The 25,669-nt window shown below is 43.3% G+C and overlaps 1 protein-coding gene across 3 annotated transcripts in view; it reads right to left on the reverse strand.

Annotated features, from left to right (window-relative positions):
* The window catches only part of PAK3 (p21 (RAC1) activated kinase 3), a 337,291-nt gene that overhangs the window by 274,980 nt on the left and 36,642 nt on the right, over positions 1-25,669 (reverse strand). For 2 of the 3 annotated variants that reach the window (XM_082264388.1, XM_082264392.1), the window contains exon 2: positions 5,365-5,568. The exons of the other annotated variant lie outside the window; for it this stretch is intronic. The gene's annotated coding sequence lies outside the window, so the exon portion shown is untranslated. The remainder of the gene's footprint in view (positions 1-5,364; positions 5,569-25,669) is intronic. 3 annotated transcript variants of the gene reach the window in all.

The raw sequence follows: 25,669 nt of genomic DNA on the forward strand, positions 1-25,669 counted from the left end.
ATCATACGGTTCTACTATGTAGAACCGTTGATCACTCTTCATACATCTGAAGCCACAGCCAATCACAGTAGAAAGCACGCCCCTAGGGACACACATAGCCCCTCCCTTTCAAAAAAGTTAACCCCTTCACTGCCAGTGTATTTTTACAGTAACAGTGCATATGTATAGCACTGATTACTGTAGAAATGTCACTGGTAACCCCAAAAGTGTCAAAAATGTCAGTCAAGGGTCCGATCTGTCCGCCGCAATGTCGCAGTACCGCAAAAGAAATTGCAGATCGCCGCCATTACGCGTTAAAAAAAAAAACAACAAAAATGACAAAAATCTTTCCCTTTGTTAGTAAACGCGATAACTTTTGCGCAAACCAATCAAAATACGCTTTTTGCGATTTTTTTTTACCAAACATAGGTAGCATAAAACAAATTGGCCGAAAATGTTAAAAAATTTTGATTTTTACATTTTTTTGGGGGGGAATTTCATATAAAAAAATGTGAAAAATATAGCTATTTTTGCAAAATTTACGCTCTTTTTTTGTTTATAGTGCGTGATTAAAAAATCGCACAGGTGATCAAATACCACCAAAAGAAAGCTCTGTTTGTGGGAAAAAAAGGACGCCAAATTCGTTTAGATACAGCGTCGCACGACCGGGCAATTGTCCGTTAAAATCACGCAGTGCCGAATCGCAAAATACCCCCTGGTCAGGAAGGGGGTAAAATCTTCCGGGGCTTAAGTGGTTAAATATGGCGTTTCAAAAATGTAAATTGATATTAGTTAGTAATTGTCCACAAGGGCACAGTAGTGAACAAAAAAAGACCTTTAAAAATGTAAACTAATTGAGTCCCAGTTCACACTTATGCGATGCGGGAAGCCTGCGAATCTACTGCAGGTTCCCGCATCGCATTCCCAGCGCAGGCAGTTCAGACTGCTATATGCGAATTGCTGGGGGTGTCAATTCAAAGTTAACGACACCCCTAGATCAGTTCACATATTGCAGTGCAAACTGACATTCGGACATGAATCAGATCGCATGAGTGTGGACCTCCATGCAATCCGATTCTGGTGTGACCCAAAAAAGGGTCCTGTGCGTGTTTGTGCCGAATCAGATGCAAATTTAGCCATACTATCTGTATGGCTAAATTTGCATCGCACAGACATTGCATGTGATTTTCAGAACAGTGCTCTCTGAATCACATGCGATGTCTGCCATTGCATTAATGTGAACCGAGCCTTACTGCAAGCTTCAACTTTAATCACTTGCCGACTGTCGCAAGTACATTTACTGCGGCGGTCAGCCCCTCCTGGGAAAAGTGACGTATGTATACGTCACTCGCCCGCGAGCCAATAGGGGGCGAGCCCGCGCCGCCGGAGGCGCGCTCCCGCCCCCGCTCGTTCCTGCACATCCCCGCGCGTGTGACCGGCGGACCCAATGTCCGCCGGTCACTCGCGATCATCCGCTGCAGAGGGAGAAAGGCAGGTGGCAAAAAGCCACACCCCTTTACAGTTAGAAGCACGCCCCTAGGGACACATTTAACCCCTGCATCTCCAATAAAGTTAACCCCTTCCCTGCCAGTGTCCTTTTTACAGTAACAGTGCATATGTATAGCACTGATTACTGTAGTAATGTCACTGGTACCCCGAAAAGTGTCAAAAATGTCAGTCAAGGGTCTGATCTGTCCGTCGCAATGTCGCAGTCCTGCAAAAAAAAAAAAATTCGCAGTTTGTCGCCATCACTCGTTAAAAAAAAATTACAAAAATCTTTCCCTTAGTTAGTAAATGCAATAACTTTTGCGCAAACCAATCAAAATATGCTTATTGCGATTTTTTTTACCAAACATATGTAGCAGAGTACAAATTGGCCTAAAATGTTAAAAAATTTAGATTTTTACATTTTTTTGGGGGAATTTCATATAACAAAATGTGAAAAATATTGTTATTTTTTCAAAATTGTCGCTCTTTTTTTGTTTATAGCGCAAAAAGTAAAAATCGCACAGGTGATCAAATACCACCAAAAGAAACCCCTGTTTGTGGAGAAAAAGATTTTCATTTGGGTACAGCATCGCACGACCGCGCAATTGTCCGTTAAAGTCACGCAGTGCCGAATCGCAAAATACCCCCCTGGTCTTTGAGCAGCCAAATCCTCCGGGGCTTAAGTGGTTATCAATGCACCAGGATGGGGTCTAAAACTAATAGATAATGAGGTGGATTTACTAAAGGCAAATATACTATGCACTTGAAAGTAAACTATAAATGCAGTTGCTTTAGGTCTGCTGATTTCTATCATCCAATCATATACAAGCAAAAATGCTGTTTTTTTTATTTCCTTTGCATGTTCCCCTCAGAGCTGGAGCAACTGCACTTGTAGAGCACAGACTATTTGCCTTTATTAAATCAACCCAAATGTGTAACAACTCCTAAGGTGTTTTGTGACTTTTCCTGTAGGAATATAAACCAATTCTACCTAAAACTTTTTCTTTTTACTTTTGGGTATAGTAAAGACTTAGAACTTCTGTCAAGTTTGTTTTATTGTTCTGAATGAAGATGCATTTTTAAAAGTGTCATTGCTCATACAGCATGAATAGAAATATTGTGTGAGTGCAACATCAAACAGTAAGCTGGTGTAGCAGGATCAGCAGATGTAGTAGCAAGAGACAATCCCTGTGTCCTGTCATCTTCTGACAGTAAATTATGATGGGCTGAGCACCCACTGGATTCTCATATACTTTGAGGACACCAGCAGGAAAAATCTCAGAACTCAAGATTGTGCCTCTTGTTCCTACAGCTACTGAAACTACTTTTCTTTTTTTGCATAAAAAGCCTTCATCAACCCAAACATATCATTATTACCATAACATTACCATTCAATAATTGTGAGACCCCATTGCAAGAGCTTCTGAAATAAAACATGGAAACTCTCTCCCTAAAGTCCCCAAGGATAATAAAAGTGGGAATAAACTCCCATCTCTGACTTTTACCTATAGCTAAGCCTATAATAAGGCTTACCTATAGGTACTGTAAATGTGCACCGTTTAGAAAAATATGTACTTTACACGCAGCCGGCGACATCACCAGTGCATGCACTAGGAAGAAACAGCCATCCGAGTCCTGTGCTATAAATGGCATGCGTGGGAGTGATGTCATCCCCGCTCTGGCCCGTCACAAAGCCAGAGTCTGCAGACCCAGAAGAAAGACCTGGTGAAGATGGAAGCGGCTTCAGCAGTGACAGCGCAGCGATGAGAAGCTTTGTTTTCAGGTAAGTTTAACATAATGTGCTAGTATATGATGCATACTAGCACATTATGACATTACCTTTTAGGTTAGGAAAAAAAATAAAAAGCACAGCAGTATACTACCACTTTAACATAAATGGTTGATTTAAACAGTTAACATAAATCTATTGATAATATATATGTTTCAGATGGACTATCCTTTATTCTTGAATCACCAATAAATTAGCTAGCATCACTATGCATTGTACACCTTTATTGTTTAATTTTTTTATCTCCAATGGACATATCTTTGGTATGTCCAGAAAGCAGAACACATGCAAAACTTTTCAAACATTTTCATAGTTCTAACTGTTTAGTCCTTCATAAGGAAGCTTAATTGACAGAAAAGACAAACACCCGGGTTGATTTACTAAAGACTGTGTAATTTGCAAGTGCAGTTGCAGTCTGCAAGGGCATTTGCTTCAGTGCTTAGTAAATGAGATGCAGCGTCACTTAGCAAAGACTACCCAGTCACATGCAAGGAACTTACCATAAAATCCTTTTATCTGAAGTTCATTGACAGACGCAGCTCCATCTCTTCAGAGACCATTGGGTTATGCTCCTCCAATCAGAAATAGGCACTAGGCAGGAAAAAAGTTTAACCACGTCTATGGGACAGTCCCTGCAGGCATAACCCCACACACTCTGCTATCAGCAATCAGTTTAGTTGAAGGCAGTGTTTAGAATACCAAAAAAAAACACATTCACTCAGAACAGGGGCGGGTGCTGCGTCTGTCAATGAACTTCAGAGGAAAGGATTTTACAGTAAGTTCTTACAAAAATCCAGTTTTCTCTAACGTTCATCGACAGACGCAGCTCTATCTCTTCAGAAACCAATGGGACGTCCTAAAGCAGTATATTCATGAAAGGTGGGAAGACAACGCAAAGAAGCCATAAACCCCTAAAGGCTAAACTTAGCCAACCATGGAGCTCAACCAGGAACAACTGGAGCTCACCTTAAAAAAACATACACCCTCAAAGAGAAACAAAAAAGATTCTCTTTAAACAGCAGCCTGCTAAACCCTGTGGCCAAAGGAAGCATCTGAAGATGCCAACACATCAACTTTGTAGAATTTTGTAAATATATGCACAAACAACCAAGTTGCTGCCTTGCAAACTTGCAGCACTGATACCTGATGGCGAAAAGCCCAAGAAGCACTCAGCGCTCTAGTACACAAATTTCCCTATTAAAAGCTAAGACTGAAGTCCCAGAAGGGAGCTAGGTCCTATTACTAAAACTCGCCATTAACAAACTGATTGCTGATAGAGTGTGTGGGGTTATGCCTCCAGGGACAGCCCCATAGGCGTGGTTAGACTTTTTTCCTGCCTAGTGCCTATTCCCGATTGGAGGAGCATAACCCAATGGTCTCTGAAGAGATGGAGCTGCGTCTGTCGTAGAATGATAGAGAAAACAGCATTTAATTTTTCTAGCACGATTGGATGATGGAAGTCATCAGAGCTTCCGCTCATTTACTAAGCTCTGGAGCAAATGCCCTTTCAAAGTGCAAACATGCACAGTCTATATGCCTTTAGTAAATAAGCCCCACTGTCTTTGTACCTTTACCAGAAGCAGGGTGGATCTAGGAATTAAGAGTAACTTTATGTAAGGGCCTTAGTAAAGCGCTTATTGTCATGAAAAGGAGCTGCACTATCTGATGATATCAATCAATTATCTTGGGAGGAAAACAGGCACACATTGTGCTATGCATTACATGGGGATGGCAATGTTTAGTCAAGAACAGAGAAGTCTTTTACCAACACAAATGTGTGCACTGCATAAATGCTGTGCAGCTAAAGCATAAAAGCAGACTCGTATTTTGCATATTCAGGGCAATTGCTTGACACTTCCCACTTGCTTCCAGGGGCCCTGTCCAAAATCATTGTAAGAACAGGGGATAGAGTCACCAGAAGCTCTAGCTCGAACATGCCAACAGGGTGAAGGGGGAGTAAGTGGATGGTATGTAGGTGCTTCAAACTCCCTGCAAAGTACATGGTCACACTCTAGTCAGCTGATAAAAATATCATTATGGTAGCCCTACCTTATAGTAACAATCTAATGTTCATTTAGTCAAGGGGGATATAACAGAGGAATATTTACCTTATTCCTCGCCCCCCTGGCTGCCAGCTCCTCCACTCCTGCTCAAGAACTAGAGTGTAGATGTGCACTTAACGTCCTGACGTTCAATGTGGGTCCACTAGACCTGCATTATAAGTGATGATGTCAGCGGGGAGAGGGGGGGTAGCCACACAACCGGTGAAGAGGAGCACCTTCAGGGGACTGGTTGTCCGGAGGGGAGGAAGCCTGCAAAAGCAAGGAACAAGGTAAGTAATCCTGTCTATTACATGTCCACTAGACTAAATTGGCTTTAAATCCATCCTTTATAATATACCTTATTTATAAGGCTGAAAGAATTAAAATGCCTGTTTGCCTAAAGTAGCCAATCACATTCAAGTTGTTGTTATTCAAGTGCAGAACAGAAAACAGAAATACACCAATTTCGTCTTCCACAATTTATATACATGTAGATCACATACCTCAAAAACATGTAGCTCAGCAGATTCCACCCCTAGAGCAAAACAAAAGTAGCCACCCATATAAACTGCAAATGGAATGCTCCATATATTTATTGTTACAATATATAGATGAAAATATAAATATACAATTTGTAAAAGAATAATCTACTATAGAAAGACTTTCTGAAGATCACTTACAGCTGTTAAATTTGAACAAATGTCTTTAACTCTTTTTTAGAAAAGGCAATAGCTGGACCAATAGAGATATGTCTTTGTTAAGTTTACTTTTATTTCTGTATATATAAAAATGGTAATGAGCAGTATTTCCTGCACTGTCCACAGTGCTGAGGGCACTATAGATAGGGTGATCTAAATCATCTAAATCTTTTTTATTGTTCAGGATAATGAGTGGATATTTGAAACCTTTCTCGAGGTTTTACTGTTGTCTGTAGAGTTACTCTCTCTGTCCTGGTGCTCATAGTCACTAAGAGAGAAACTAAGGGAGATATGAAATCTTAAGCTGTCCCCAGAAGAAAAATAAAGAGGAAATCTTTCATTGTAGACCTGTTTGGAGTCACTGAGAAGAGAAAGTCTTGTCATCTGTTTGTATTCAACCTAAGGGCCTTTTCCCACGGGCTTTCCAATCAGGTCCGCCTGTCAGTTTTTCATCGGATCGGATCGGATCGGATGCTCCATGCACCTCTATGGAGCAGCGGATGTCAACTGTGACATGTCTGCTAACACCTGCTGCTATCCGATCCGGTCTGTGAAATCCAGAGGATGGCTATCCTATTTTACATCCGTCTGGAGGATCGGATCAAATAAGAACGGACAGGCAGTGCGTTTTCACCTGATCTCCCATAGAGGAAAGCGGGGCTCTGACAGGTCTATCTCAGCACAGTGAGCAGAGACTGAGCTGTCATCCGTCTGCTCAGCGGGGATCAACGGAGCAATCCCCGCTGAGTAAAACGGAGTCTGTCGGGTGGAAAGCCCGTGTGAATGGATCCTAAATGTTTGGCTAAAACATCTTCCTGCAAATTACTCGGCTTTTTCATGGTAGTCTTGGTCATCCTTTAGAATTTAAAGTGGAACTTCACTCTCCCAATCGACATTGATTATTTTTAATCCTCGTGTTAGTAGCATTAGTAAATAGATAGGAAAATATATCATATTTGCTTGTTTTAAACTTCTTTCACATTTCTTCAGTTACTTCCTGGTTTCCTGCCTAGGCAAATGATGTCATACATCGCAGGAGTCTTCAAAAGGGAAGGAGGGGTTTTCTCAGCTAAGCACACTCTCCTGCATGCATACTTGAGCTAAGGGCAAGAACTATAAGCTACATGAATCATTTGCCCTTACTCAACATGGTTTTCAAAGAGATTTCTAACCACAATAAAGCATGGAGACATGGATGGGTGGGGGAGTTTGCTTTGAATATTAAAAATGAATTGTATAGCGTTTTTAGTTTGTGGTGCTCTGATACAGTCCAGATCCACTTGAATACTTTCAGAACTCCCAGATGCCTGTATCCCTACTTTCTCCATGAGTGCTCCTCTCTATATCACTGCTTTGGTCTGTATTGAGGTAGGTGTTAGAGGATGAAACCTCAGAGCATGGCGGGGACACAGGAAGCCAACACTATCTGAAGTGTCAAATGCTGAAGATTCAGAAAGAGGCTGAGAAAAAAAATAAATAAAATCCTCAGACACTAATGTTTTGCTATAACTCTCTTAGAATGCAGAACACCATTTTCAAATGCCCTTTCTGTCCAGAGTGCCAAGAGCTGCATTTTGGAACTGTGAAAGGCCAAGGCCATGGTAGGGTTGGGGAGGTACAATTTCCTAAGAGCTTACTGCCTAGATGACATCATAAAACATGGTAGCACAAAGCACCATCTTCCGCAGCAGATAAGAAATGTTCTTTACATCCTCCCCTATTTTGGTGACTATTACCAATTTACACTAGCGTTTTTGGTATTGCACGGCCTATGTGGAAAAACCCATATGAAGCACATCAACTTTAAGAAGATGCTCCTCTCTTTCCAGATGCACATCTATTACCAATTGCATATTAAGTATGCTCCCTATTGTGAAGGATGGTGGCTGGTTTTTCAGCTGCATTAACAAATAACAGTAAAGAAGTGTGCAAAACTTTCCAGCCATCCAGATTTCCTGTAGAGAGCAAATCTCCCAACAGGAGTGTTTTATGCATAGGGTAATAGTAATTTCACTGCACCATAATCAGTAAACCTGGCCAGCTTACAAACACTAGTTTGAAAACACTAGTTTACTGTAGTACAACTAAGATCAAAGCATATGACTGACTAACTTGTTATATATATATATTTTTTTTTAATGAAACCTACAATAAGTCAGTGACTCCTTGCTGTATGATAAATAAGAATCACCATAAAACTGCACACTTACCAATGCACACCTAATGAATAACAATGCTACAAATCCATTCTGTTACAATGACTTCTTCTTCATGAGCAGTTCTTTTGCAAAACTACTTCCTTAATCTGAATGCTTACTCAAACTAGTCAGTTATTTTAAGGAACTTTGACCTTCCGCGACGAAAGCCGCAATGTTTATTCTATTTACTGTATATAACAAACCACATAGCACTTGTATAAATACAGTAACTGTTTCTTTAATAGATTTCCCGCTCCCCAGCTGCTGAATTCTCTAGTTTCTAGCTAAGCTCCCTCTAAGAAGTTTCATACTCTCTCTTGAACACTTTATCTATTTTGTAGTTTTCACTTCATGCACATTGTTTTGGTTTTGGTAGCAATAAAGCTCTCCTAATTGCCTGGCATAGTTAAGCCTATAACACTTGGGCCAAATGTCAGATTGCATCAGCCGGTTCAATAGAAACCAGGCGACATTCGGTCCGTGTGTACAGCTGCCGGTCCCACAAAAGCCAGCCGTTCAGCTTTCTGTCGAAGGGACATGATCGATCAGCTCCCAATCAGCCTGACCAACGCATTCTGGTGGGGGTACCCCCCGTCAGAACACAATAGCTCAGCAGGGGAGATCGCTGTACTAACATCAAATAATTAGTACAGCGGCTTCTCCTGAGTTCTTCGGTCTTTTTTAAGCTTACCTGTAAAATCCATTTCCTGGAGTAAATCATGGGACACAGAGCCATATTCATTACATATGGGTTATAGGCCACCTTCAGGTGAATGGACACTGGCAACCAATAGTAGTCCCCCTATATAACCCCTTCTATATAGGAAGTACCTCAGTTTTCTAGCAATTAATAAATACCCCATACGAGAGGGAAGGGACCTTTGTGTCCCATGATGTACTCCAAGAAATGGATTTTACAGGTAAGCTGTAGAAAAAATCCATATTTCTTTATCGTACATCACGGGACACAGAGCCATATTCAATACATTTGGGATGGCCTATGCAGGGGTGGGGAACCTATGGTTCTGGGGCTGTATGCAGCCCGCAAAGTCATTTGGTCCGGCCCCCTGTGCAGATGGTCTGTGTCTCTCTCAGCTGATCTGTCAGAACGGAGCCAATGCTTTCTGTATAGTTCCTGCTCCGTTATGACAGTCTGAGTGAGTCACAGGCGGGTTGATATCAAATGCACTCCGCCTGTGACCAATACAAGAAACATCACCTCTTCCTCCAGCGTGGCGCTACTACACTTCTCCTAGCCAGTATTTCCCTCCAGCAGCACACACAGCAGTACCAGCCAGAACCAGCAGTACTCATAGCAGAACCAGCAGTACCAGTCAGAGCCAGCAGTACTCAAAGCAGTATACCAGCCAGAGCCAGCAGTACCAGCCAGAACCAGCAGTACCCACAGCGGTACCAGCCAGAGCCAGCAGTACTCACAACAGTACCAGCCAGAGCCAGCAGTACCAGCCAGAGCCAGCAGTACCCACAGCAGTACCAGCCAGAGCCAGCAGTACCCACAGCGGTAACAGCCAGAGCCAGCAGTACCCACAGCGGTAACAGCCAGAGCCAGCAGTACCAGCCAGAGCCAGCAGTACCCACAGCAGAACCAGCCAGAGCCAGCAATACCCACAGCAGAACCAGCAGTACCCACAGCAGTACCAGCCGGAGCCATCAGTACCCATAGCAGTACCAGCCAGAACCAGCAGTACTCACAGCAGTACCAGCCAGAGCCAGCAGTACTCACAGCAGTACCAGCCAGAGCCAGCAGTACTCACAGCAGTACCAGCCAGAGCCAGCAGCACTCATAGCAGAACCAGCAGTACACCAGCCAGAGCCAGCAGTACCAGCCAGAACCATCAGTACCCACAGCGGTACCAGCCAGAGCCAGCAGTACTCACAACAGTTCCAGCTAGAGCCAGCAGTACCCAGAGCAATACCAGCCAGAACCAGCAGTACAAGCCAGAGCCAGCAGTACCCACAGCAGAACCAGTAGTCCCCACAGAAGTACCAGCCAGAGCCAGCAGTACCCACAGCAGTACAAGCCAGAGCCAGCAGTACCAGCCAGAGCCAGCAATACCCACAGCAGAAACAGCAGTCCCCACAGAAGTACCAGCCAGAGCCAGCAGTACCCACAGCAGTACCAGCCAGAGCCAGCAGTACCAGCCAGAGCCAGCAATACCCACAGCAGAACCAGCAGTCCCCACAGAAGTACCAGCCAGAGCCAGCAGTACCCACAGCAGCAGTACTAGCCAGAGCCAGCAGTACGAGCCAGAGCCAGCAATACCCACAGCAGTACCAGCCAGAGCCAGCAGTACCTACAGCAGTACCAGCCAGAGCCAGCAGTACCAGCAAGAGCCAGCAGTACCCACAGCACAGTACAAGCCAGCAGTACCAGCCTGAGCCAGCTGTACCCACCAGCAGTACCAGCCAGCTGTACCCACCAGCAGTAACAGCCAGCTGTACCCACCAGCAGTACCAGCCAGCTGTACCCACCAGCAGTACCAGCCAGCTATACCCACCAGCAGTACCAACCAGCAGTACCCGCCAGCAGTTCTTTTCAAAACTTGCCACCACAAAAAGTTGACTGCGCTCCAGACTGACCGACGCAAACCTGGAAAACCAGTTGCGAGAGGCAACATCATTAATACCAGCTAACATCACACACCTCACCAATGAGAAGCAGTTGCAGCCATCACATTAGGGGTGAGTTAAATGTTTGACCAAATATAACAGGGTAATTTTGAAGTTGATAATTTTGTATGGCCCCCGAATGATTTTATAAATACCCAAATGGCCCTTGGCAGAAAAAATGTTTCCCACCCCTGTCCTATAGCAATGCACCTGAGAGAAGGGGGACACCATCAATACCGCCATCGGACATCAAAAGGTCTACATAGCTGCTTGCAGAACACTACGGCCAAATGCAGACTCCTCCTGGGTCCTAATATCCACTTGATAGAATCTAGTGAATGTATGCACGGATGACCAAGTCACGGTTTTTCAAATCTGAGCCATAGAAGCTTGATGGCGAACTGCCCAAGAAGCACCTACTCTTTTGGTAGAGTGTGCCTTTACAGGAAAAGTTGGAACCCTCCCTTTTAAACCATACGCCTGGATAATAACCTGGCAAATCCAACGAGAAATCATAAGCTTAGATGCTGCCTGCCCTTTTCTGGGCCCTTCTGGCAGTATGAACAAAAAAGCAGTCTTACGAATACATTTTCAATTAGGTCTTAAGAGCACGTACTACATCAAGAGAATGAAGTAACCTTTCCTAATCTGAAGATCTGGAAAAAAGGAAGGTAGTACAATGTCCTAAATCAAATAAAATGCGGACACCACCTTGGGCAAAAAACCTGGGTGTGGACATAGAGTCACCCTATCTTGATGTCAAATCAAGAATGGCTCTTTACAAGAAAGAGCTGCTAGTTCCTATACTCTTCTGGCTGAAGTTATCGCAATCAAAAAGACCAATTTTCTGGTCAAAAGAACCAGGGGCATATGCCCCATGGGCTCAAAAGGCTGTTTCTGTAAAACTGCCAGCTCCAAATGTAGGTCCCAAGGACACAATGGTGGCTTCACTGGTGGAAACATATGTAATATCCCTTGAACGAAGGTTTGAACCAAGGAATGTGAAGCGATCGGTCTCTGGAAAAAAACCGACAAGGCTGAAATTTGCCCCTTAATAGTGCCTACGGTTAATTTCATATATACACCAACTTGCAAGAAAACTAGAATTCTCCCGGTGATATACTTGCGGGGATGCCATTTCCTGGCTTCACACCAGGTAATGTAAGATTTCCAGACTCTGTAATTAATCCCTCTAGAGACTGGTTTTCTAGCATTTATCAGGGTGGAAACTGCAGGGCCAGCTATACCCCGCTATTTCAAAATCAAGGCTTCAATAGCCAAGCCATCAAATTTAGAGACTGTAAAGCAGGGTGAAATAACAGACCTTGAGAGAGCAGTGGAAGATTCCAAGGAATTGCCATTGCCAGTTTTTGAATTTGTGCATACCAAAACCTCTTTGGCTATCCTGGACGCAGCAGCAGCTGAACCAGAGGAAAGGCATAGATCAGGGAAAACTCCTCCCAAGGAGTCACCAAAGCATCCACTCCGACTGCAAGTGGGTCCCTGGTCCTGGACACAAATCATTTCAACTTGTTGTTGAACCTGGATGCCAACAGATATACATCTGGGACCCCCCAAAGTTTTCAGATCAATGCAAAGATCTCATCTCAGGGGGTGTAAGGACCATTCCTCTGGAAACATCTGTTGACGACTCAGAAATTCTGCTTGCCAGTTTTCTATTCCTGGAATGAAAACGGTCGATAAGCATGGAACAATTTTTTCTGCCCAGGATAGGATAATATCTACCTCTTTCTGGGCTGACCAACTTTTGATGCCTCCCTGATGGTTGATATAAGCCACAGCTGTGGCATTGTCAAGTTGTACCCTGACAGGGTAATCCGAAGTCTGGGTGTCCAGAATTTTAAAGATCGACAAACTGCTCGGATTTCCAAGACATTGATGGGGAGATTTTGCTCTACCCAAGACCACTTTCCTTGGACCATGGGCTCCTCCAGAACTGCTCCCCAACCGGAAAGACTGGCATCTGTGGTCACTACTTTCCAGACTACTGGAAGGAAGGATTTCCCTTTTTCCAAATTTCTTGGAAACAACCACCAACTTAGGCTCTTATGAACTCTTGGTAACAGAGACATGCACCAGTCTAGGGACTGGACCCTTCTGGACCATGCTGACAGAATGTTGTTCTGCAAGGGTCTGGCATGGAATTTAGCATTTAGAATTGCTCCGAAACACCATCTTCCCTAGTAACCTCATGCAAAGGCGTGCAGAAGAATACTTTTGCCTTCTCACGGATCGAACCAGATCCTTCAGGTCTGTGACCTTTCTTGAGAATACCTTTACCTGTATTGTGTCCACAAGGAAACCCAGATATTCCAGATGCTGGGCCGGCTGAAATGCTGACTTTGGCAAGTACAGAATCCAAACCAGATGTTCTAAGAACTGAACGGTCTGGAAAACATTCCTGGCTTAGAGCCAAAGCGGATTGATCTATTAGTAATAGATCGTCTAGATATCCCATCACTGATATCCCTTGAGACCTTTGGGCAGCCAATACTGGAGCTAGGATCTTTGTGAACACTCTTAAAGCCGTGGCCAACCGAAGGGCAGGGCCACAAATTGAAAATTATGGTTTTCTACTGCAAAGTGTAAAAACCTTTAATGGGCCTGAAAAATAGGTGTGCATCCTTGATGTCCATGGATGTTAGAAATTCCTTTCCCTGCAAGAGGCCATGATTAAACAAATTGACTCCAAATGGAAAGTACGAATGTTCCGAAACTGGTTTAGTGCTTTGAGATCCAGAATAGGTCTCACGTCTCCGTTTGGCTTGGGGACTACAAAAAGTTTTGAGTAAAAACCCCTGAATCTTTTATCCTCCGGCACTTCTGTAATCACTTTTTGGTACCTTAAATGGTTCACAGCCAGAAAGAGAGATCTTTTTTTTTTAGAGGATCTGCAGGTATGTTTGATTTTACAAACCGAGGATGCCGGAACATCCAAAGTTCCAGTTTGTATCCCTGCGAGATAGTGGTAATAACCCAGTTGTCCTGAATTATTTCTACCCAGGCTTTCGAGAACCGTAGCAGCCTTCCCCCCACCTGATTGAGTGGGGGTGCACCTTCACAAGGAAGGCTTAGAGGTAGACGTGGTAGATCTCTGGGCCCAGGGTTTCTTCTGCCCTTGCCCTGAAGGCTTGGTCCTAGATCCAGACGGCTGAGGCCGTCGCAACTGCCTGGGATTAAAAGCACTGGGAGTCTGAGTGCTCGGAATCTTCAAAGATGGACGTTTTCCTCTTACCGGGTAGCAACGCACTCTCCCCCCCCCCCCTCAAAATCTTTTGGATATATTTATACATTTCATCCCCAAATAGGCATTCTCCATGAAAGGGAAAGCCAGCCAGCAACTTTTTACACAGTAATTCCACAAACAAGCTTTTTAGCCAAAGGATTCTGCGCATATGCACTGTCAAAAGAACAACCTCCCCCCACACACGTCAGTAAGCAGCAGGCATACATTAACCCCTACCTCTCCAATAAAATTAACCCCTTCCCTGCCAATGTCATTTTTACAGTAACAGTGCATATATATATAGCACTGATTACTGCAGTAATGTCACTGGTACCCCCAAAAGTGTCAAAAATGTCAGTCAAGGGTCCGATCTGTCCGCCGCAATGTCGCAGTCCCGCAAACAAAATCGCAAATCGCCGCCATTACTCGTTAAAAAAAAAAACACCAAAAATGACAAAAATCTTTCCCTTAGTTAGTAAACGCAATAACTTTTGCGCAAACCAATCAAAATACACTTATTGTGATTTTTTTTTACCAAACATAGGTAGCAGAAAACAAATTGGCCAAAAATGTAAAAAAAAATTGATTTTTACATTTTTTTGGGGGGAATTTTATTTAAAAAAATGTTAAAAATATTGTTATAATAAACGCTCTTTTTTTGTTTATAGCGCAAAAAATAGAAATTGCACAGGTGATCAAATACCACCAAAAGAAAGCTCTGTTGTGGGAAAAAAAAGGACATAAATTTTGTTTGGGTACGGCGTCGCACGACCGCGCAATTGTCTGTTAAAGTCGCACAGCGCCGAATCGCAAAAAGTGGCCCAGACGTAAGACAGCAAAATCCTCTAGTGGTAAAGTGGTTAAATAAACAAGGTGTTCTTTAACATAGCTGATACACCAAATGTTTTGCACAGGGAGCAAAGAAAAATGTTTAAACAAAATGTGCTTTAAACACAGCTGATACACCTACTGCTTTGCACAGGGAGAGCAAAAAAGTTTAACCACTTCAATACAGGGCACTTTCACCCCCTTCCTGCCCAGGGCAATTTTCAGCTTTCAGTGCTGTCACACTTTGAATGAGGATTGCGTACAAATAAAGAAGAAGGCAACCGCACACCGACTTGAAAGTGGAAAACGATAAAATCCATTTATTGAAAGTCTAAAAAATCCATTGTGACAAACCAGAGACAGAAGACAATACATTTGACGCGTTTCACGAAATTATATTCGCTTAGTCATAACCGTGTGGATACATGTGGAGATGCTGACTAAATAGTGAAACTATTTAGTCGGCATCTAGTCGGCATAAAGCCAATAAACGTTGATTGAATAAAAGGCTGCAGACCATAGAAGATAATTACTAGCAAAATAAAGGTATGGCAAATTTCCACAGTGAAAGAAAAAGAAAGAGAAAAAGAGTGAACCCCACATGGAAGAAAACAGGGAAATAACATATAAAAACACAATAAAACAGGAAAAAAAAGAAAGAATGAGGATTGCGGTCATGCGGTTTTACTAAAAAAAGAAAAAAAAAGGCAGAAAATTTTGAAAAAAAAATAAATTTTTTCTTAATTTCTGTCAGTAAATTTTGTAAATAAGTAATTTATCTCCTTCACTGATGTGCGCTGATGAAGCGGCACTAAAAGGCTGCACTTATGGGCACTGATTAGGTGGCACTTATGGGCACTGATGAGGAGGCACTAATATGTCGCACTGATATGCAGCACTGATGAGCAATGATAGGTGGCACTGACAGGCGGCAATGGTGGGCACTGATAGGCGGCACTGGTGGGTTGCACTGATGGACGGCATTGATGGGCACTGACAGACGACACTGATGGGCAGCACAGATGGATACTAACTGGTATCACTAATGGACACTGATATAGGTCACTGTGGGCACTGATTGATGTCACTGAATGCCATTGATTGGGTACTGTTGTGTGTCACTGATGGGCATTGATTGGGCACTATTGTAGTTTACTGTAATCAGGGCACTGATGATCAGTGCCCTGATTACCTTTCCTGGACTTCCTTCTGAGGAGGAGATGCTGATCAGCTCTCCTCGCCACACACTCTGACACACTCTGACTTCCTTATTTACATGTGACCGGCTGTGATTGTACACAGCTGATTACATGGGTAAAGAGCCACGTCATTGGCTCTTTACCAAGATCAGGGTCGCGCCTTGTCCTAGGAACACGGCGCAGCCATGATCGCTGCGCTGCGTGCCCCCGCAGGCGCGGCTGTTCTGGGGCGCCGTCATATGATGTCTTCCCAGAAAGAGAGCTGCACCGCTCCGCAGTCATTTGATGGTGGGCGGGCGGCAAGTGATTAAACAAACTAGGTGCATACTAATACACTTATTGTCTCTTATAGAGACTAACATGGCACTTGGTATCAGTTATCCTAAAGGGAACAGTGCATAAAAAATATTTTTACAAATATTTTCAAAGTGGACTTTCCAGTCCCACCGCAGGATTCTGTCTTGAAACAAGAATCCAATCTTCACCCATCACGGTGAGTTACTGTCACTTGCCAACCTTCAAGCACTGTGTCCCCTTATTTTAGAGGGGCCACTCCCTTGGACCTGTAGAGCCCCCTGTCCGGATCCCAGGGTCCAGTGCCTAAAAAGGGCAACGTTACAGGCAAAACCTCGTATCTGCTTTCCCGAGGCTCAGGTACCATCTTTTTAGTGTTTGACTTGTTTGGATGGATCTGATTGCTAACCTCTTAGATTAAGTGATCTTTGATCGGGGTATGTAGCATAATCTTCTTTCTTCTTCTTTAGAAAAAAACAATGTGGAAAGCTTCTCCACAGTAACCATCACCTTTAAGACATTGGTGAAAAAACTGAGGTACTATATAGTAAAGGTTATAGGGGGGACTTCCTGTCTGATTGGTTGCCAGTGTCCATTCACCTGAAGGTGGCCTATAACCCACATGTAATGACAATGGCTCTGTGTCCCGGGACGTACGATAAAGAAAACAAACCTCATAGTGTGTAACAGCTTTTAGTTATATATCAGTAAAGAGGTGGAGACTGCTTAGTAGTCAAGTGATGGAACGTACTAATTCAGGGCACAATTTGGCTGGAAGCAAAAAAACTGAATATAAAGGATATCTATTAAAAGTGAAAATTTAGGTGAAAAAGGGTCATATAAAAACTAGGTAACACTAAAAAAACAACTCCTTCCAAACTATTCTGTTTTTGAGAACTAGTATAGTTTTGATCCTCCCCTACTGTAATGTAAAATATCTCTGAGACCCTAATGATTAAAACACCCATGACAACAACAGCCAATACAAGACTTCATGCTGACCGAAGTTGGTACTCAGCACTGCTTGATTTGTGTTTTATAGTGACAACATCCATGGCATAAAGCCATGCATATCGTCTTTCAAGGTCAAGGTGGTTGGAGATATTACCATGAGAGCCCAAGAGTATTTTAATAGCCCAATGATGGATAGTCTTCACCTTCCCCACTCCACCCATACAAAGAACATCATAGAAACATCAAAATATTCTTACATAAGCTCACCTACCATTTACAGTTATTAACTTTTTACACTTAGCCTAGTGCATATCCACAGAGAAATTGGTCCACAGAGAAATATTACAATTCAATATCCAGAACATTTGTATGTTTGAAGCGCAGTGGATTCAATCACCCATGTTTATACACAACCTGTTCTAAACTATTGTGTAAAGCACATTGGCCAGATTTGAAAATGTGAGGGTTTTACTTCCAAAGTCAATAGGTTGTGCTTGAAAGGCCCTAAATACTATAATCCAGCCTTTTGCAAGTTATCAGATTGACAGTCAAGAGAGATATTGTCAAATATTTTCTGCTTCACAAAAATCTTGACTCAAAGACAACTTAATACAGAAAGGTAGCTTTTGTAGGTCAATGAAAAGTGACAGGTCTGGTTTTCTGTGATCGTGTATTTCTATCACAAGTGCAATGCTCATACATCACAATGAGCCTAGCAATGGAAAATTCACTTTCAATTTACTCAACATTGTTATTAAAGGTCTCACGCTTTTTTCCTTTAGCTGGCCAAGCTACAATAGCTTAAAGGGACAGTATAATTACATCATGTATATTTACATTTTGGTTATGTTACATTTTGTGTGCATTTAAATTTGGTATATATTATATATATATATATATATATATATATATATATATATATATATACATACATACACATACATACACGCACACACACACACATTTTGGGTTTGACAGTCACGTGCTTGGAACGGATTCTGCAAGCAAAAACATAGGTTTTCCTAGCTTTTAAAAGGGCTACGTCAACCTTGCTTACAACTAGACCTGATGCATTTTTTTCCACTAACAAGATCAAAGGTACTGGGTTCACATCTGGCATTGATACTGTGAATAGTTTATTATATATTTACCTTTTGTTTCTTTTTCTTTATTTTCTTTTTTTCAATTAAACATTGACCTGCAACTCCTGCCAAGTTAGGAGAAATGTACTCAACACAGCAGGGCAATACCTTTTCTGTGGAAAAACATCTATGGCTGTACTTGGAAGAGAAAAACAACCACATCTTTATTGTGGAGCTTATATGTTAAACTGTTTCTGACTCTAAGGCTCCGTTCACATGTAGGCGTTTTTGGGCGTTTTTGGAGCGTTTTTCTGCTCACTGATCAGCTCTCAAAACGCCCAACAAGACAAATCCCAATCATTGCAATGACATCTATTCACATCTGAGCGTTTTGACGCCCTAAGGAAAACGCCCAACGCTCAAAAAAAGTACTTGAGCTTCTTTTTGGGCAGATCACAGGCGTTTTGTCCCATAGACCTCAATGTAAAGTGATATTTGGCGTTTCACAGGCGTTTTACAAGCGTTTAGTTGCTCCTGATCAGCTCAAACAGCACAACTCTCCACCCAGCTCTCCACCCCCTTGGCATGCCTCTGCTGTGAGCACATTTTCCTGAAACATGGAGAACAGCAGTTAGGCAGTTTAGGTGACCAGACCCTGCCATACCAAGGTGACCATAGCCTGCTGCCATACCAGGGTGACCGTAATGTGTTTAGGTGAACTGACTCTGCTATGCCAGGCTGACCAAACTCTTCCATGCCAAGGTGACCGTAACAAAGTTTAGGTGAACTGACTCTGCTATGCCAGGCTGACCAAACTCTTCCATGCCAAGGTGACCGTAACGAAGTTTAGGTGAACTGACTCTGCTATGCCAGGCTGACCAAACTCTTCCATGCCAAGGTGACCGTAATGTAGTTTAGGGTAAATTGACTCTGCTATGCCAAGGTGACCGTAATGTAGATATATATATGGAATCAAAAAACACCATTTTGAAGCCCTAAAACCCAATAAATGCCCCTAAAAAGTGCCTAGGGTACTGGATCATGCCCCAGGGACTATGAATCAGGCAAAAAAAAGTTCTTAAAAAAAAAATAAAAAAAAAAAAAGATTTCTTTGGATTTAGTTTTAATTTTAGTGTCTGGGGGGTCTAAAAAGTGTACCTGTGAAGTTTCAGCTCTGTAGCATGTCCAGAACCATAAAAAAAAAAAGATCATGCAGAAGAGGAGGTCCCTGGGAGGTCCAATGCAGAGGAGGAGGTCCCTGGGAGGTTCCTTTGCAAATGTTGTAAAAAAAAACACTCTGCTTTTCCATTGGTCACCAAAGACACCTGTTAAAAACGCCCAAAAAAAACGCCTGTAAAACGCTTGCAAACGCTTGCAAAAACGCCTGAAAAACGATAAACAAACGCCTGAAAAACGCCAACGCCTACATGTGAATGGAGCCTAATAGTTAACCACTTTACAACCGGAGGATTTTGCTGTCTTCCGTCCAGGCCACTTTTTGCGATTCGGCGCTGTGCGACTTCAACTGACAATTGCGCGGTCGTGCGACGCCGTACCCAAACGAAATTTACGTCCTTTTTCTCCCACAAACAGAGCTTTCTTTTGGTGGTATTTGATCACCTGTGCGATTTTTACTTTTTGCGCTATAAACAAAAAAAGAGCGTTTATTTTGAAAAAATAACAATATTTTTCACATTTTTTTATATGAAATTCCCCCCAAAAAAGATGTAAAAACCAATTTTTTTAAAAGTTTTTGGCCAATTTGTTTTATGCTACATATGTTTGGTAAAAAAAAATCGCAATAAGCGTATTTTGATTGGTTTGCGCAAAAGTTATTGCGTTTACTAACAAAGGGAAAGATTTCTGTCATTTTTGGTGTTTTTTTTTTAACGCGTAATGGCGGCGATCTGCGATTTTTTTTGCGGGACTGCGACATTGCGGCGGACAGACCGGACCCCTGACTGACATTTTTGACACTTTTGGGGGTACCAGTGACATTACTGCAGTAATCAGTGCTATATATATGCACTGTTACTGTAAAAATGACACTGGCAGGGAAGGGGTTAATTTTATTGGAGAGGGAGGGGTTAATGTATGCCTGGTGCTTACTGACGTGTAGGGGGGGAGGTGACTATGTGATTCATGGACAGATCGGATGTCCAGCTATGCTGAACAGTCCGATCTGTCACTCCCTGTCACTATGGAGATCCGCCCGCTGTGTTTACACACAGCGGGCGGATCTCCAGACTCGATCCCCGACGATCGGGTAAGAGCAGCGGCGATCGCCGCTGCTCCTCCCCTGGCCCGACTCCCGCTGTGAATGAAAACAGCGGGAGCGAGCCTCCGGCGGCGCGCAAGCGCCGCCCAGAAGGGGAGGAGTCCAGTCACGTTAATACTACGTGACAGGACGGGAACGAGCCACTCTGCCGCAGTAGTATTACCGTGAGCGGTAGTAGAGTGGTTAATCAGCGTATACACTAGTCTATGGGTGCTCATTAGATTCCCTGACACTACTTCCCATGCTCTGACTACTTCCCATGTTCTCATTCAGTAAGAACTATTGTGGTTTTACAGCATACCATCTAACCATGACAGGTATTGCTATATTAGCATTGAGACTGGACAGTGGGGATTTCACCACCACCACCACCACTACCACAAATCCATGGTCCAGTTACTGAATCTTTTAGGTTCAGTCACTGTGAATCTGGAAAATCCCCAGCATAGATGTGGAAGAGTGGCGTTCCACCCACAATAAACTCCAACACAGGACAATTGCAATGCTTTATAACAGGGGTATCAAACTCAATTTCATTGAGGGCCGCATTGGCATTATGATTGCCCTAAAAGGGCCGGTTGTGTCAGTAAGACTATGTATGCAGAGTTCAGGAGTGTGCTACATACAGAGTGCATGGTTCAGGAGTACTCTCTGTACAGAGTTCAGAAGTGTGCTACGTACAGAGAGCAGAGTTCAGGATTGCGCTATGTACAGAGTGCCGATTTAAGGAGTGTAATGTGTACAAAGTGCAGGGTTAAGGAGTGTACTGTGTACAGAGTGCAGAGTAAGGAGTGCACTGTGTACTTGCAGGAAGATCATTGGTCATCATCTGTCCCCGTCATGAGTGCATGCAGGGCAGGCAGGTATATGTGAGAGCCGCCAAGAGGAAAGCCGTCCTTCGACACAGAACTGTGTTTACAAGTAATAGTTGTGAGTGGAGAGCAGAGGGTGAAAACCAGAGGTGGCAGAATAGAGTTCTGCCACGTTCTGGCTGAAAAACAGCCCTTGCTGCTAGGGCCACATGAAATGGTCTTGAGGGCGGGATTCAGCCCCCGGGCCTTGTGTTTGACATATGTGCTTTATAATAATCAAGGGTGTTAATAAGAATACTACTACATTAATAAATATTAAAAAAATACACAAATAAAACAATAAATCACACATAAATAATAAATACAATAAAGAAATACTATTTAAGAATAAATAAATAATTAACCCCTGGCAGAAAAAAACGTTAATATTTGCATTTTTTGTACAGAGTTTTAGGAGAGTTTTGCATTATTTCTGCCAGTAATTTCCAATTACAAACGCAAACCAGAAGGTTTTTTTTTTACTGCCTCTAAAAGTTGAGCTCAAAATATGCCTGTATTCGTCCTAATTTGCTTGGACACATAGGATAGCATTCAGCTGCTTCTACAGGCAGAACATAAAACTCCTGTAGTAGCAGCGATTTTTTTAAGCCAATTTGCATGGAGCCTTAGTGTTAGATTTTGTGTTTAATTAGTTCTTGGGCAATATCTCTGCAATTGATGTATTCAGCTGCGTTTTGCAACCGTTTGTAAGTGTCGGTTCACATAATGGAAGTCAATGCAAGTCGCTCCGACTTTGCAAAAAAAGGTGCAGGAATCTTTTTCTAAGTTGGAGCGACTTGAGTCGCTCCTATTAGAACGGGAACCATTGCACAGCATGGACCGCTACTTGTAAGGAGACCAAGTCGCCTGACAAGTCGGAACAGTGTGAACCGACAGTTACACAATTATTATTTCTCTGCTACTTTTGTTGCTAATAGAGGAAATATTTAGATATGCAGAGCTCATGTTAAGGAGCGTGGATTAAATTATTAATAAAACCTGCGCTATGTGGAGACTGTTGTAAAAAATATTAAAAAGTTCAGCTGCTGTCCACTAAGTAAAAACTCAGAAATATATACTAACAATAAAACAGCGCTTCTACCTAGAACAGTAATAAATGGTATAATAAAGTGTTCATGTGCAAAAATTGTGTAACCACAATAAAGTGCTAGAATAGTATAATGTATAAGTGCAATGGTGCCTTAAATAATCCACAAAATACACATAAAGTGCAATAGTGCTCCAAAGTAAAATAAATAGCCGACAAGCTGTTTTTTCTTCGTATTCTTGTAAGTAATATTTTAGGCGCACATTAAATCTGTTTTTATGGACTTCACTATGTCGGCTATTTATTTTGCTTGAGCCCTAAAGACTCGCTTAAGGTGCCACAGTGATAGAGTTGAAAGATCCTTCAGGTGGAACAAGCTGAGGGTCTATTGTTTCCAGTGAGTGGGGATACAGGAGGGGAGTGATACACCCCACACCGCCTGATTGGGCTGAAGCACTACAGCACTTTCTTCACCTTTCTTCACCTTTTTACACTTTATGGACAGTATTGGAGCACTATTGCACTTTATGTATATTTTGTGGATTATTTAAGGCACCATTGCACTTACACATTATACCATTCTAGCATTTTATTGTGGTTACACAATGTTTGCACATGTACACTTTATTATACCATTTATTACTGTTATAGGTGGAAGCAATGAGCGTCGATTGATTCCACCAGCATTCCAGCTACCAAGAGCCTTTTGGGCAAAATTATTTTTTGGTTTCTTCATAAAGCATTTCCTTAAAGTGTTACTAAACCCAGGACCCTGCATTCACTATATCTGGCCTCCCACAGTACACAGAACATAGAAATGCAATTATTTTAGTAAATACAAACTGCTAAATACTTTTTCTCATCGGCAGTATATAGCAGTCGTGTGACTTCTATCAGTGCCTGGGCGAGCACTGGTTAAAGTTTGTAGAAGGAGTTTTCATTCTCCTCTGATTGCCCTATAAGGCTGCATGACCTCTGACCCTTTGCCTGGACAGTGCTGATTGGCCCTGTGCCGATTACATGCACCTTCCCAAAAAAAAAAAAAAACTCTTCAGCAATACACACCAACTGAGCATGTGCAAATTGCCCCCAAGGCTTTGTACTATGAGGAGATGGATTGGGGACTGTGGAAGAAGGGGAAAATCAGAGAAGACAGGATCAAACATCTTTTACACAATGCGCATGTGTCAGGAACACACTAGTCATTCCTCTATGACACTGCAGAGGCGCACTGGAGTGCCAGGCGTTAACTCTCTTTTGCCCCTTTAGCGGCGAACTGGCGTTCGCCAGTGCGCATGCGTGTGTGCGGTGGCCTGTGCCACGCCCCCGTACGTGCATGCGCACGCAATAACCATTACGGTTGGCGCCCAAATGGCCTATTTAAGGGTAGCAGGTACACTCATGCTTTGCTGTCTTGTCTGCAGCTTCCCCTGTGCTCCTGATGAAGAAACCTGCTGTACCCTGATTTATCCCTGATTGACCTCCTGGCTTGTCTCTCACCTTGCTTGTCTGCTGCCCGTCCTGACTTCGGCTTGTCCTGTGACCATTCTCCTGCATTACCCTTGTCTGCTTATCCGCCATTGGATCTGGACTTGTTCACCACCTAATGGGGCAACCCTGAGGGCCGCAACCTGGTGCTATACACGCAGCAAAATCCATCCTCACCAACAGAGGCTCTGGTGAAAACCGGTTGGCACTTGGATTTGGCACCTCAGGCTAGCCTGTGTCTACTGCCAAGGTGACTGGTCTGTGTTCCGCTCTCTGTTAAGTGCGAGGCTACCCTCTGCATGTTAGGCTTGGCGCCAGAACCCTGACAGCAGGATTAACCCAGATTTTGCTGTTTTGGGTTTAGTAACACTTTAAAGCGGTGTTCCAGCCTCCCCTCTCCCTCTCTAAAAATTAAAAGTCAGCAGCTACACATACTGTAGCTGCTGACTTTTAATATTAGGACACTTACCTGTCCTGGAGTCGGCATCGCAGCCGATGTTTCCATCGGCTGTTGAGTGCTGCCGCCGCCATTGCTGGTGAGGGAACCCGGCAGTGAAGCCTTGCGGCTTCAAGGGCAGGTTCCTAATGTGCATGCGTGAAGCCCTCTGCGCATTCGGATTGGCTTGGCGGTGGGGGAAGGAGGAAGTGGCCAAACTTCAGAGGGACAGCGCCACGGCACCGTCTCCCGGAAGTGGGGAAGGGTACCTGTCAAAAACAGGTACCTGTTCCCCCTCCCCCCTGAAAGGTGCCAAGTGTGCCACCAGAGGGGGGAGGAAACAAATTAGCGGAAGTTCCACTTTTAGGTGGAACTCCGCTTTAAGTTCTTTTTTAGTCGGTGATGACACAGGCTGTAAATTTGTAGCAAGTAACAAAGTAGGAGGCTGAAGCTGAGGGTAGATCTGTGTATGCAAAGCCAAGAACATAACCGCTTCTTCAGAGGGGCAGCATGATTTAAAGAGGAAGTAAACCCTCCTCTACAACTTGTACCTATAGGTAAGTTTATATTTAGGTTTACCTATAGGTACTGTAAATATCTCGTAAACATGCACCATTTAGGAGATATTTACTTTGCATGCAGCCAGTGACATCACTGGCGCATGCGCTCTGAAGGAACGGCCACTCGTGCAGTTCCTTCAGAGCCCCGTGCCGTTACCGTCGGCTCCCGCGTGCATGCGCGGGAATGACGTCATCGCGGCTCCAGCCAATCAGATGGCCGGATGCCGCAAACCCGGAAGAAGGGGGTGACAGAACATGTCGCCCATGGACAGGTAAGTGGACGGCACTGCGGGGGCTTCATTCTTAGGCAAGTATTTCATTCATCTTGGAACACTGGCACTGTGCCCAAAATGTAAATGGAGCTGCGCATTCTCAGCTCTGCAGGGGATTACAGTCAGGCAGGTAAGGTGGCCTGTTGGAAAATTTTTACTTTTTTCATTTAGTTCACCTGACTGTTTCGTCTGTGTGCAAGCATTTCAGTCCAGTTCCCTATAGAGGCAAAAGCAGATGACAGCATTGGATGTGCGAAGTACATGTTGTTGCATTTATTACTTAGTGGTTACACACTTAAAAGGGTTA

This window comes from Pelophylax lessonae (assembly GCF_965119305.1).
Source record: "Pelophylax lessonae genome assembly, chromosome: 7".
In the NCBI taxonomy this organism is placed as follows: Eukaryota; Metazoa; Chordata; class Amphibia; order Anura; family Ranidae; genus Pelophylax; species Pelophylax lessonae.